Genomic DNA, 16,069 nt, shown 5'->3' on the forward strand with positions numbered 1-16,069 from the left:
CTTACCGTCGAAATATACTAATGAGACCGAACAGCTGAAGTGTCACACAGACTGAGTTGAAGAAGTTTTACGATGTTGAAATGCAGACTCATTAATACTTGTGTCGGCCAAAGTACTTTTCCTATGCTACTCGTAACAGACAACCTGCACGTACATTATATACGCAGGAAATATGCAGAATGCTGAGCCATAGTTCTTATAAGACTGATGACAAGAAAATAATAGTTATTATTTCTCTTTAACTGTTTGGACACAAGGTGTTGTAAGGGGCTGTAACTGATGTGAACATTACCAGAAGTGTTTATATCTTAAAGAGTGAAATGCATAACAACAAAAATTTTATGGTAACAAAATCATACTAATGTTTTTTAAATTTCTTTGAGAAGTATGCAAAAGGCTGATCAATAACCTCACTGTCTTTCTGCAACAGTGCGGGTTAGCCCCCAACCTCCTAGCATTCAGTGTTAGTACAAAATCCAGACCAAAGCTGGGTGCTTTGAGAACAGGGATTAAACTGCTTGAGAAATTCAAATACTTTCCAGCAACAAGAAATCTTTACATATTCTCTATTTTTCTTTGTGAGGTGTGTTCAGGATGATGACAGTGGAAAAATTGCAAATCTAAGATCATTTGCATTTTTCATAGAAATATAAACCTGAAGTTCTTTATATTGATATACCTTTGGTGAAAGCTGTTTTGATAACTGACACTTGGTAACAAGGTAGTTAACTAACAGCGGGGTTGAACAGGGAAAACACAGTCATGGCCCACAACTGTTCATAAATATTTTTGCTATGTCATGCCCACCCCACTTGAAATCCTAGCCCTCATAAATAAAGAGCATGTACTGTACATAACCCACAAGTGTTGCTATTAATGATGATACTACTGGGCAGTGACTTTTACTTCCAAGCCTTGTACCAGTTGATTATCAGTACTGGAGTGTTGGGCATTCTTCACGTTAAATGGCATCATACTGTATTCAGATGCTGAACCTTCATTGACCTGATTTTGAAGGGGATAAACCCGTCTTTCTGAAGGATATGACAAGCCAAAATGTATCCAGCCAGCCTGATTATATCGACACAGTTGTCATTACAAAGAAAGGGAAATGACTTGATTCGCTCAGTGGCAGCCAGGAATATAAGTATGCAAGGTAATGTCCATTTTGATGAGCTGGATATAGAATGTCTTTGATAAGCACTGTGCAGTTTTAATGACAAAAATTACAGTATGGAATCAGAAAAATATAATACTTGAAGCAATTTGGAATCATCTGTGCCAGAGCCACTTGAAATTCTCGCTCTTTGCATACATTATATCTTCTAATTTTAAGTTACTAAGAAATGGAGGGAAAATTTGAATCACCCCCAATGAGTCAGTAAGGCTAAGCAGTCCTTGTTGATGTTCCTTATCACCAAATGCTTGTATTCATGGGACATTTAAGAGATTCTATGAAATCTAAACAGCTGGACTGGAGAACCAGAAGGAGTTTTCCTGTTCATTTAAACCTGTAGATTGCGAGTGATAGCTGAAGCTCTGCTTACCTTTAAAATGTCATCTGTACAGGTTTTTATCAGCATGGAAAAGATGAGCTACTCATCAGTTCTCGGCCAGCAATGTTTTCTCTGAATGAATATTGCGCTTATTTCATAGAAACCAGCAATAGTGAGTTACCCAGTATTTCTGAAGAATAATGGTAGGAGTAATAATTAGCCTCTTTTTATTTTGTAGTTAATTACACACTCTTGATCTCATTTAGTGTTTTAAGATAGCATTGTCAATGACAAATATATTAATAATGTTACCACTAATTATGAGGAGAAAATTTCTGTTAACAAATGCTCGTAGTTTTCAATTTCGTAACATGTATTTTTTTCAAAACAAACAATGCCAGAAAGAATAAGACATTCCATTTACCAGACTGGTTGAGTAGGGCTGTTTAGACGATATATAAAAATTAGTGGATATGCTTATTAAGAGAAGGTCTTCGTTTAGGTGTTTATTGAGTCAGAGGTTAAAGGGAAGGAAGGGGTCATGTACCAAAGTCTTCATAAATGTATTGTCGTGCAGGTCATGCTTAGGAAAATTCAGTTCAGTAAGAATATGAAGTTGATCTAGCTGTTTAGGTCTTGGTGAGCATATGGATCTAGCTTATTTTGGACTCGGGGAACTTATTCATTCATTTCTCCAGCCCATATTTCTTGACGCGTCAAAAGTTTCCGATTGTCTTAAGCGCTGAATAGCCAAAAGTGCCTCAGTGTTTGGCTTGACAGTCTTAATTTCATAACTCAGTCAATCATTTTTTCATTCATATAAATATCCCTAGTATAAATTTCTCTTTTAGGTACTTGAGTGTGACCGATTAATAGAAATTCCGCTCCATAAATAGTATATTTGTAGCTCACTTTGTTCTATGAATTCTGAGATAATATTTATTATGGAAATACGTTGTCCATATGTCTGATGTCACGACTTGTTCAGTTCCGCCGTAAGCTAATCAAATACAATTTGTATAAAAACTTATAAAAAGACTTAACTGTGGCAGTCTCGTATTCAGAGCAAGATCCTATAAAACTAATATCTAGGCATCAAATGTTTTGTTATGAAACTTCCCAGGATTTTCATCTTGTTGGTTGGTCAGAGTCCTGGCGACATCATCAGGCCTCTTATCCCCTTCAACACCTTTCCAAATTTTGGGCAAGGCCCTTTACTGGCACAAAGCCGGTTTAATCTAAACCAACCACCCTCGTGGACTTTGTAGATAAATGAAAATAAAATCTTTTGCTGACTTCGCTTTTCCATAACCTGAGAAGTAAGCAATTGAGTTCCGCTTTTGTAAGAAACCTGCTGTTATTATTGCAGTGAATCGCTTTTGAAACTGAGAATGAGAGGAATTGCGCACATAGAAAATGTGAAGAAAAAAAAACAATGGCCTTTCCATACTAGGGACTGAATTACGTTAATAGATTTCGTATAACAGGATTTTATTCTATAAAATGATACAATTCGGGTGGACGTTCTCTAATTATGAGAAAACTTGAGGCAAAAAAAAAATACTCAGAAATATATCGTAGAACCAGACGAAAAGATGTGAAAAGTGAGACACAAAAAGAAAATGAGTAGGTAGGATTAGCATATTTTCTATTACTGAAGTATGTCTGTAAAAGCATTCTTTCAAGCAAGTAGAGTTAAACTCGATAGCGGCATCAGCTGGATTCAACTTCAGTCCTTTTGATCTTTCTGATCATTGCTTTTCAGCGTTACTGCATTCAACCTGTAACTCTCCGAGTTTTTAATTCTGTGTCATTCTTCGTGAATGAGGAGGTAAACAGACGTCAACTGGGACCGCTGTATCGGGAAAGAATACTCTAGATGCTTGCTACCGAATAACTACGAAATAGAGTAGGCCAGTAACTGAAATGTGAACTTGTCCTCAGTAGGGTTCTCTTGATCCAGTATATTCCTTTCCAATAAACAAACATCACTTCATGACAGTTAATCTCTTCGTTCACAAAGAATGGCCAACATCAGAGCGTTACTCACTGAATTCAGTAACACAAAACCAATTGAAAAAGATTACAAAGAATGTTAAGATGAAAAGTATATCTTAGTTTAACCAGACCACTGAGCTGATTAACAGCTCTCCTAGGGCTGGCCCGAAGGATTAGATTTATTTTTACGTGGCTAAGAACCAATTGGTTACCTAGCAACGGGACCTACAGCTTATTGTGGAATCCGAACCACATTATAGCGAGAAATGAATTTCTATCACCAGAAACAAATTCCTCTTGTTCTTCACTGGCCGGTCGGAGATTCGAACTCGCGACCAACAGAGTGGTAGTTGAGAACGGAACCCGCTCACCCAGCGAGGAACTTATTTAAGATGAATCCAGCAGATGTAGCCATCAAGAGTATTCAAGTGTTTAATGAATCTAGTCTAGATTTCACTTTTACGGTTCTCTTGCTACGCTAAATGAATCAAACGATACTGATTACATTAGAAGAAATCATTTGCTCGGGTAAATGTGTAGTCAATACCTCCTCCAGATAAATTAGATATCTACATTTATGTATATATATATATATATATATATATATATATATATATATATATATATATATATATATATATATATATATATATATATATATAATATACAAATGAATATGTATATACTGTATATGTATCTATATATAAAAGTGAATGTTTGTATGTTTTCCCACTATAGAAATGGAAACTGCTTTATAGACCCAGGAAGGTTGTAACTCAAAATCAGACCCCTACCCCCGCGACAGACATCAAACATACGCAAATTGAATTCAATTTTCGTTTTTACCGATTCCGTCAGGTTTTCCTTCAAGTGCTTTTATGGGTTAATGGTAATTTTCTGCCTAATGGCTCCAGGTTTTCTTCCAGGCGCTTTGAGACGTATGATTAACCTGCAACAATAAATCTCCTATAACAATTTTTTTTATTAGAATTTACGTAAATTCTGATCATAATTTATGATAATTATTAATATAATTGTTAATTACCTTGATAAAATCAACAGTGAAAATCCATATCGAAAATTTCTATAAGAAGAGATCCGCTTTCCGCAACCAAGAATGACTTCCCCATCCGCACACGCATTGTAGCTGCTGGCTAAGCCCGATGTGCAAGATATACGGTATTCCCTTTTTTTTATTTATTCAAATGTGAATTTCCTCATTAATTCATTCGTTTCTTCTCCGCTTTTGCCTTTGGAATTAGCTATAGCAACTACTTCGTGACGTTATGGTGACGTATTTCGTTATTAAGTCGGTTTAAATGAGGTATGAAATTAATTATCAAGTAGTTTGGCAACACCACCACTACGCACACCAATGCTTTCAACATCATGCAGCCACCTCCACCAAAATCTCTCTCTCTTTCTCTTTCTCCCTATCAGGTTTTTAACTGTTGCAAGAAAATTAATTCTTACAGTCTCTCTTTCTCTCTCACTCTCATTTATTTATAAATTCCCTTTATAAGTAGAGTTGAACCGCAAGTTATACTAGAAAAATCCAAGAATATTTGTCACTGCAAGTCAGTCATTCTCTCTCTCTCTCTCTCTCTCTCTCTCTCTCTCTCTCTCTCTCTCTCTCTCTCTCTCTCTCTCTCCATCTTAATGAGGTAAGTTCCCAGATATATGTATATATCATGTTTATTTAAAGCAATGAATTCAAGACAGAATTATTAATCACAGGAAATAAAATAATTTTCAATGATAGTACACATACTTTACACGATGAAACAATTCAAAGGAATTGCAGAAAAATTTCCTGAGTTCTTCAAAGTTTTCACGGGCAGCGCCAGGTTATACTCTATATATATATATATATATATATATATATATATATATATATATATATATATATTATATATATATATATATATATATATATATATATATATATATATATATATATATATATATATATATATATATATATATATATACCTTTACACAGATATAGATATAGATATGTAAAGCCACAAAACCAATTATTATTGAATTCACCTAACATTGGGAATGAGTTACACCTAGAATAATTTATACGTGATAAATGGTCTCTCAATGACCAGCAATTAAACTTTTGTCTTTTCTGGGGACAGCAACTCGGGTGACAGTGACTTTACCCACTATGAAGACTCTGCTGTCCGTATTTTTTTTTATATACACACATTGAAAGCCGCTTTTACAAAGGGCGATGGCGAGAAGCAGTAAAACTTAGGGGGAGGAAAGAACGCTAAATACCTCAAGGGTATGGAACACAAGAACATGGAACACGTAAACCCTCCGAGATACAACCGTATTACCCCTTAAGTGGGTAGTGCTGTCAGTGAACCTCACATAGTGCACTCTAGGCATTACTCAAGGACCTTTGCAGCGTCCCTTCGGCCCCTAGCTGCAACGTCTTTCATTCATTTGGTGTACCTCCGTTCATATTCTCTTCCTTCCATCCGAGTTTCCACCCTCACCTAACAAATTGTTTCATAATATAACTGCAAGGTTTTCCTCTTGTTACATCTTTAAAACCCTCTTCCTGTCAATTTCCCTTCCAGCTCTGAATGACCACTTAGGTCCTAGCACTTGGTATTTGGACTAAGTTCTAAATTCTACGACCATATGATTCCGAAAACAATTTTGCATTCTTAACTGTTGTTATTTAAGTGATTCATGGCCCTGTGACTGTTAAGGCACAAACGATGAATATGATCATAAATGCACTTCATAAGCTTGTCATCTCCTATAAATATTAATTATCAACAAATCAACTTTGTTTACTGCATAAGCTTCTCATCTATTATTTAGGATGATTGAAACGACAGCTCCAGAAATAAGGAAAATGTAATAAAAAGGAAATTTAAATAAGACCTGAAACCTTCTCTAGCCAAGAGACGAAGTTAGTGGTTAATGTCTCAAGGTCATTAATGGCAGCAGAAGTAAGGGACAGGTCAGTGCCTGGAGACCAACATAAAAAAACTGATCATTGGCCAAACGGCCAAAAGTATACTAAGACATTCATCATATTTTTCAAAATCTATTACATTTTGTAACATTTTTAAGATGATTAGTAAGATTTTATTTTTTCACGGGACAGGGAAAATTGTAGTTTTATCAGAAGCAAACACCAAGTAAATATCCTATCTAATAATTGTGGATGTAAAGTAATGCCACACCCTTAAAACAAATGACAAAAATTCTTGAATCTTTGTCTATACATTAACCATCGATCTAAAACGACTTCAATCCTCAGAAAAAAGTTAAAAGGGCAATAAACAAAACTCCTGTAAACACAATATCGGTTAAGCTTACTGGGAAGACTGTTAGGAAACTCTGCACAGGGTTTGGTGGCGTTTAAATTTGAGATATGGAATTGGGGTTTCCATTCCAGTTCCTATTAGAATCCGGTCTAGATATTTCGCTTGCGATATAACACCGCAATTTCTCTGGCGATTAGACCTTAAATAACGGACCTTAAATAACGTGATCTGTTTGAGAGTCTAGAGAGAGAGAGAGAGAGAGAGAGAGAGAGAGATAAAAGCAGTTTATCTGTAGTCTTCTGGGGGGTCCTATTACATTTTTTGAGACTCGTTCTGAAAAGCATGCCGTATAAGACCTTAAGCTTTGAAAGACTGGTTATCATAATAATTTTACCTTTATTTATGCTGCAAAAAAGTCTGCGTTCGTTTCTTATTCAAGATATATATTGCCATTAAAAAAGCGATAGATATGAATACCTGCTTCATTAAAAATGAGATACACTGATGTATTTTTATGCCCTCTTATACCTTAAAGGTAAAAAGAATAATAGGAAATAACAGTCGCTTTGTTCGTCAACTTTGGAAAATCTGAACCTGGTTAACGTAGTAGGTTATATTGAAATGTTCTTAATCATACTGAATGTTGGTGTCAGGTTCTTGAAATGAGCTTGCTGTAATCGAAGATGTGGTCGTTCTAACCTTCGTAAGAGCCTCCGCGAGTCATTCCTATTTGAGGTTACTTGTAAACTCTAACCACTTCCCAAAGGTGCTTTTAGTTTTCTGTAAAAGCAAACTCATGAGATGGCTATTTATCTGTCCGCCAGCCCTTTTTCTGTCCGCCTTCAGATCTTAAAAACTACTGAGGCTAGAGGGCTGCAAATTAGTATGCTGATCATTCACCCTCCAGTCATCAAACATACCAAACTGCAGCCTTCTAACCTCAGTAGTTTTTATTTTATTTAAAGTTAAAGTTACCCATGATCGTGGGTCTGGCACCGCAATAGGTGCCAGCAACACAGGCCACCACAGGGCCGTGGTTGAAAGTTTCATGGGGGCGGCTGAGAGTTTCATGGGACGTGGCTGAGTGTTTCATAAAACATTATACGCTGTACAGAAAATTCGATTTTCTTGCCGAAGAAACTTCGGCGCAATTTTTACTTGTTTTTTTTATTAATTGAAATTAATTTAACCCATTACCATGCAGGAGGATTTGCTCTCCTGCATGCAATTCCAAGTCGTTATATTTGGAGCATTAAATGATCCCAACCGTTGATGGAAGAATGGTACAGGTTTTATGCCATTATGTGTCATGAAGAATTTCGAACTTAATACTGTACATACTCGTATAATTTTCACCTAAATCTAACCTCCAGTAGAGTCTAAAGCAGACCAAGAACACGACGGCAACTACAAACTTCAGTTTCACAAATTATGAGTTCTGATTACCCTCGACTTTTCTGTAATTGGTCGCCATTAGATTCTAATCCATAGGTGTCACATCACTCTTTGTTTTGTTTTTTAAAATTATTAATGACGTTAATTACCTTTGTATCAATCGGAAAGAAGCTTGAAGAGATTAAATGAATTAATAAGCGGATTATTGTCATTCTACTTATCAATCTGAAGGGGTTCCGTGCAACTGAGTATTATGTTTCTCTTGAGTTGTCCTCTTGAGAATTACTCAGTCCCTTTCATCTACAAACTGAAACTTTTTATTTCTGGCAGATCAATGATTAATAAGAAACCTACTTATCAATCTGAAGGGGATTCCGTGCCCCCACCTCTCTCTCTCTCTCTCTCTCTCTCTCTCTCTCTCTCTCTCAGGGCCTAGATATCGCGAGATCTGTAACTGAATTCTAAACGCGTATCCTTTATGAGCTGTTCATCAAGATAAGGACAGAGGGATTTATTAATTATGCTAAACCGGCATCACAACATTGGTAGTCGATACTGTTGATAAAGATTAGCGCAAAGGGTTATCATAACTGGTATTCAGACACTCTGTAAAGCAGGTGCATGAGGAATTTAATGTAAAAATCTTGCAATGGTATTTACTGTGCAAGAGAGTTGTTTACTCTCAAATAATTTTATTGTAATATAGATATAATTACTTACATCCTGACTCAATGTTCGGATTTAATTCATTTTTACTTATGTCCTGAAATTTCAGAACAACCAACTAGCTGAAAATGAGATAGAACTGTCTCCGCATTTTAAAGGATTCCATTAACGTAACGGAGAAGCGTTCCAAATGTCTACTCATTCATTCTTATTCTTTGAAATGCCTGGCAAAGAATTAATATAATACTTAATAACTGCACCTTCCTTTCTCATGTTATTATGATCAATTTTTGCCTATGGGAGACGCTGCGCCCTTGTGTTAATGTTACCGAACTCCATCTTTTTATCAGCGGAAACCTGTGTCAGGAATTAGTGTGCATTATAGTATTTTCAACTGACATATGCCAAAATAACTGGTCTTCTATAGGTTCTCTGGATCACTGTGCCGCTTTTCCGCATTTATTATAAGAAAGCAGTACTAGTTATCCTCAGCTGATATCATTACAAAAAGAAATTACTTCATCATTATTTGCTTAAAATTGAATCTCTCCTCTTTCATAATTCTTGTGGTGTCCCTCCTTTGTGCTGCTCCACATCCTCACTTGCTCACTCTAGCCTCTGCTCCCACTACTCTCGCCAGCCCTTTCCCTCTGCTCGTCAGCTGCTCAATCCCAGTCACAAGGCGCTCTCGTGTCACACCCCGGCCCTTCCAGAACACTCTCCACTGTAAAGAGGAACAACCGGCCAGTATTTAGGGTTTGAGCCTTGGCTTATTGCCCGAGGCTTTAGTTTCTGACTCATTTCGGTTGTCACAAAGAAGGGCGGAAGAGGCTTCCACGAGAAATTCGGTGATTCCTTATGAGGTCTCTTCATTTTAGGAAACACTAATCTTGGTATGTTTCTATCATCTAGAGATACCGGATGCTCCTTGAGAAGAGTAAGTTTCCGAGTCGTCGATGTTTGACCATCCAGAAGACCGCCAGCACAAGGGCCTTCTCTCAAAGCTGCCTCACACAGCCACTCCACCAGTGATAAACGGTGCTGAGATACGATATTCATGAAAAATTGTCATTATCATTAACATCGTCATATTACATAAACAAAGATTATTTTCATACTATTTCTGGTGTCAATTTTTTTCTAGTTAGCTGTTAGGGCTTCAAGAATGTGCAGTAGATGTCAGCCACATTTCGGACCACCACAGAATCTGAGGAAATAGAGGGGTAGCACCGACAGTGCACCTTATGTGGTACACTAAGTATTGCCAAAGGTTGTTTGAGCGTCCCTCCGGCCCGTAGCTATATCCACTTTTTAGCCTTTTATTTTGCCTCCATTCCCGTTCCCTTTCTCCCATCGTGTTGTCCAACCACTCTAACTGCCTCTTTTCCCTGTCTTAAGCGCTGGGTGGCTGAAGGTGCCCAAGTATTTGGCTTTATAACCTAATTTTCTTAAGTCAATCAAAGGGGGTTTCACGTCAGCAGATAACTGTTTTAACGCATCACCTGCATTCCTTTAACATCTCCTCTTTGCGTACTAGTCTTTCTTAGTTAGTTTTAGTTTTACATTTCACATCTATCTCTTCGTATGTCTGAATAAAATTTTATTGTCAAAATTTGACATCAACACGTCGATTTACAAAATAAAATTAAATTTGAGTATAAAAACTATTTGAGACATTACTTCATAATTATTATTTTGTAATGGTTCAACTTGCAATATCCGTGTGAGAGGAGTGTCAAGAGTCCTGTTATTGGTTGCACAAGCAATGTTTTGTTGCTGGCTCTGAATGAGTATTGCAGATTTCATCAGGTTTTCTCGCTGAGCGATTTTCCACACAACTTCTCGTCGTGCCTGAATGGGACAGGTTTCCGAATGAAACAAGAGATCCTGGTTCAAGATTTTAGCTTCTTAATTGTTTAATAGATGTTAACTGGTGTCGCAACAGACTGCCACTGAATCCCATCTTGTGTGGGAAGTCCAATGGAAGTCTCTCCTTTAAATTTTCTTCATTATATTAAATTGTGGTCATTCCTGGCAAAATATTACTATTATCATTATTATTATTATTTATTATTATTATTATTATTATTATTATTATTATTATTATTATTATTATTATTGCAAATCTTCTTCACAATCCCGTGAATATGTTTATAAAATACAAAATCCACATTTATGTAAAATAATGTATTTACAAATGATAAAATAAATTCCAGGAGCTTTCGAGCCTGCTCAGCTCCTTCTTCAGCTAGATTTTCTAGCTGAAGAAGGGAGTTGAGCAGGCTCGACAGCTCCTGGAATTTATTTTATCATTTGTAAATACATTACTTACATAAATGTGATTTTGTATATTATTATTATTATTATTATTATTATTATTATTATTATTATTATTATTATTATTATTATTATTATTATTATTATTATTATTGTAAGGATGTGAAAATATTTGTCGATTATTCTCTCCATTATTCTAACAGTTTTTACTGAATTTTTCTTTTGTCACATATCTCCTCCCCAACCATTCTCTCTCTCTCTCTCTCTCTCTCTCTACAGTACCAAAATATTTTTTACGAAGATTCTACTCCAGATATAAAGTTGCATGGAATAATTTGAAAACAAAACAAACGGCATACGAAAATCCGGAGAGGATTGAGGCAGATCTCAAATAAGCCATATTATGTAAATGAAGAAGAGAGGGACCAACATCGGAGTCTGTGAGCGGAAAGTCTTTGCAAATATTCCATTCGGATGAATTCGGGGACAGACATTCTGGAAACTTATCAGTCATGTTCAGTGATGCCTTCGATGTTTTCATGTTTCACAATAAAGACAATACCAAGACAACACATACACTTGAAAAAGACATTGTTAAGGTAAATAAGATTACTGCAATTTAGTAAAAACACACACACGCGCACACACATATATATACACATATAATTATGTATTTATAGTATGTTTGCATACGCTCATTTTATGGCAAACCATCCCCAATATTTCTTTAAAGAGAGTATTCGTTACGCTGCCCAAAAATGCCCCTAAGGCTGAAAGGATGACTGACCTCTCTTCTTTAGGAAGAAAAGAAAAATCCCTGTCCTAACTAAAATGCACCAGTTTCGGGCGATCTTTCTCCAAAATGTAACAAATAAAATAATAAAACTGTAACACTTAAATTGTCACAATTAAAAAGACTAAATATCAAATACCTGTATCCCGTTTTTTTTGTTTTGTTTTACTTTAATAATAATAATAATAATAATAATAATAATAATAATAATAATAATAATAATAATAATAATAATAATAATAATAATAATAATAAACTTCGCGGTTGTGTAGGTATTTCAAAAGAATTTACTTTAGACCAAAATCTACCGGCTGTTTGTGAAGATTAACCCATATAACAGCCGCGTTCTATACGAAAATGTAATTGGATTCTATGCAAATGTCAATGTACAAAGACCAACTGAATTTGGAAAGATAAAAGATTTTAACGGAAATCTTGGTCTTAAAAACAATTTAACTTATGGCATAATATTCTCAGATCAACTTTGTTAAATACTACAAAAAGGTTTTCGTCTCGCTTAAGAAATGAGCTCTCAAAAATTCCTCCCACTCAACGCCAAAATTAAACCGAAAAAAAGGGAAGACTTGCTTGCCAGAAGAAAGAAGACAGTGCTCCTCTTAACCCGGAAATTATCTGCAGACATAAGAAGGTAATTCATCCCCGCCTCAACCCTTTAACGACCCCAGTAAGACTTATTGTGATGGGGGTCCCATTCCACAAGCCCATTCCACAACACCATCCCAGCAAAGGAAGGCAACAGGAAAAATGGAGACGAATCTGCAATGAAGCAACGTCTGGATGATAATGGCATCTTCCCGAATCGAGGTTGCAAATAGCCTGTTTACCCAGGATGAGGACAGTAAGCTCTGTTACTTAGGGGGAGGAAAGAAATCTCTGTTATTCAGGAGGAGGAAAGTAATCTCTGCTTAGAAAGAGAAAAGTAATATCTGCTCAGAAAAAGGAAAGTAATCTCTGTTATTCAGAAGCAGGAAAGTAATCTCTGTTGCTCAGGAGGAGGAAAGTAATGTGTTACTCAGGAGGAGGAAAGTAATCTCTGTTAATCAGTGGGAGGAAAGTAATCTCTGTTAATCAGAGGGAGGAAAGTAATCTCTGTTAATTGGGGGGAGGAAAGTAACCTCTGTTAATCAGGAGGAGGAAAGTAATCTCTGTTCTTCAGGAGGAGGAAAGTAATCTCTGTTATTCAGGAGGAGGAAAGTAATCTCTGTTACTCAGGAGGAGGAAAGTAATCTCTGTTACTTAGGAGGAATGTAATCTCTGTTACTTAGGAGGAGGAAAGCAATGTCTGTTGCTCAGAAGGAGAAAAGTAATCTCTGTTGCTCAGAAGGAGAAAAGTAATCTCTGTTGCTCAGAAGGAGAAAAGTAATCTCTGTTACTCAGGAGGAAAGTAATCTCTGTTAATTAGGGGAGGAAATTAATCTCTGTTAATTAGGGGAGGAAAGTAATCTCTGCTACACAGGAGGAGGAAAGTAAACACTGTTACTCAGGAGGAGGAAATTAATCTCTGCTCAGAGGGAGGAAAGTAATCTATGGTACTTGGAAGGAGGAAAATAATCTCTATTGCTCAGGAGGAGGAAAGTAATCTCTGTTACCCAGGAGGAGGAAAGTAATCTTTGTTAATCAGGGGGAGGAAAGTAATCTCTGTTAATCAGGGGAGGAAAGTAATCTCAGCTACTCAGGAGGAGGAAGTAATCTGTTACTCAGGAGGAGGAAAATAATATCTGTTACTCAGGAGGAAGAAAGTAATCTCTGATCAGAATTAGGAAAGTAATCTCTATTACTCAGAAGGAGGCAAGTAATCTCTGTTACTCAGGAGGAGGAAAGTAATCTCTGTTGCTCAGGAGGAGGAAAGTAATCTCTGTTGCTCAGAAGGAGGAAAGTAATCTCTGTTAATCGGGGAAGTAATCTCTGTTAATCAGTGGAAGGAAAGTAATCTCTGTTACTCAGGAGGAGGGGAGTAATCTCTGTTACTCAGAAGGAGGAAAGTAATCTCTGTTACTCAGGAGGAGGAGAGTAGTCTCTATTACTCAGGAGGAGGAAAGTAATCTCTGCTCAGAAGGAGGAAAGTAATCTCTATTACTCAGAATGAGGAAAGTAATCTCTGTTGCTCAGGAGGAGGAAAGTAATCTCTGTTACTCACGAGGAGGAAAGTAATCTCTGTTACTCACGAGGAGGAAAGTATTCTGTTACCCAGGAGTAGGAAAGTAATTTTTGTTAATCGTGGGGAGGAAAGTACTCTCTGTTACCAAGGAGGGGGAAAGTAATCTCTGTTACCCAGGAGGAGAGTAATCTCTGTTACTCAGAAGGAAGAAAGTACGCTCTGTTACTCAGGAGGAGGAAAGTAATCTCTGTTGATCAGGAGGTGGAAAGTAATCTCTGTTAGTTAGGGGGAGGAAAGTAATATAATTGAGCAAAGCTTCGACATGCTTAACTCCTCTGATCTGTTCCTTGTTGATATAATGATTCCATCAAGTATTCTGGTGTGTTCTGACCTCGTTATTCTTATAGCAGACTGGGGATATTAGCCTTTTCTCATGTACACACACACATACATACATACATTATATATATATATATATATATATATATATATATATATATATATATATATATATATATATATATATATATATATATATACATTGGGTGTGTGTGTCTCATGAATGGATCTGAGCTTAACTACTTATGACTCAAACCTGACATTGTTATACCAGGTGACATCAGGTCTCTAGATGAGATTGTAATCATTTCAGGTATTGTAATTGTGAAGAAAATTACAAATTTAAGATAATTTGCATTTTCTGTAGAAAAACAATTTAGATTAATGAAGTCTGGTAACAAGATAGTTAACTACAGGCAGGTGAGTGAGAGGGTGGGAGAACACTCCACTCACTGTAAACAGTGTCCAATTTTTCTTCGGCAAAAGGTTGAATTATCTATGAAAAGTGGAAGTCATAAAAAATTTTCTATTTGTTTTTCCTTAGGTAAGAAGCGTTCTGCACCTGGAATATTATTTTCCTGGTCATTTATGTGAGCAGGGAAGGATGATTCCTGCAACTATCAGTAAATAATGGCATATTTAAAGTAATGGATGGCATTGAATATTTTTGTAACCTTACTCTAGGTAATTAAGACTTTTGGTTTCCAATGAGGGATGGGAAAGCCAGCATGGAGGGTACCATATTATCGTAAAAGGCCAAATAAATAAGTTCTGCTGCTTCCTACCACCTCCTTTCAAAAGAGGGACTGAGAAAGTCCCATCTACGGATTCCTAAAAGAGAACCATTTATCTTTCTTTCACCCAGTCTTTCACCACTGTAGATCCTATTCTCAAAATGCTGTTCTGCCCAAATTGGAGCTTGGGTAGCTGCACAACTTTGTGAGTAGCCACTACAGGTCTAAAGGAGAATTTATCCTAAGACTTCTAGGCAACGACCTCAGGTAGGAAGAGGTGAAAGGGGTTTGGCACCGTCAAACAAGTCTTCAGTTCCTATAACACTGAGAAGTTCCTTCTCAATGCCAGTATATATATTTATATGTATGTATATATATATATATATATATATATATATATATATATATATATATATATATATATATATATATATATATACAGTATATACATATAAATATATATGTATGTATGTATACATATATACTGGCATTGAGAAGGAACCTCTCAGTGTTATAGGAACTGAAGACGTGTTTGACGGTGCCAAACCCCTTTCACCTCTTCCTACCTGAGGTCGTTGCCCAGAAGCCTTAGGATAAATTTTCCTTCAGACCTGCAGTGCTACTCACAAAGTTGTGTAGCTAACCAAGCTCCATTAGGACAAGCTCCAATTTGGGCAGAACAGCATTTTGAGAATAGGATCTACAGTGGTGAGAGCCTGGGTGAAAGAAAGATAAATGGCTCTCTTTTGCAATCGATTTTTAAGTTCCCTCATTTGCTTTGGACATTTTCCATTTGCTTTAAACTGTTTACCTGGCTTGGACGCTTTTCGGTTGGTTGTGATCGTTCGACGGGTTGTTAATGACATCCCGTCACCTGTATGACACTTCAGCAGCTGGAATTGCCATTTCACCATACGCATTAAACAATTCTGTTTAACAGCTGAACATAACAT

This window comes from Macrobrachium rosenbergii, chromosome 26 (assembly GCF_040412425.1).
Source record: "Macrobrachium rosenbergii isolate ZJJX-2024 chromosome 26, ASM4041242v1, whole genome shotgun sequence".
Classification (NCBI taxonomy): domain Eukaryota; kingdom Metazoa; phylum Arthropoda; class Malacostraca; order Decapoda; family Palaemonidae; genus Macrobrachium; species Macrobrachium rosenbergii.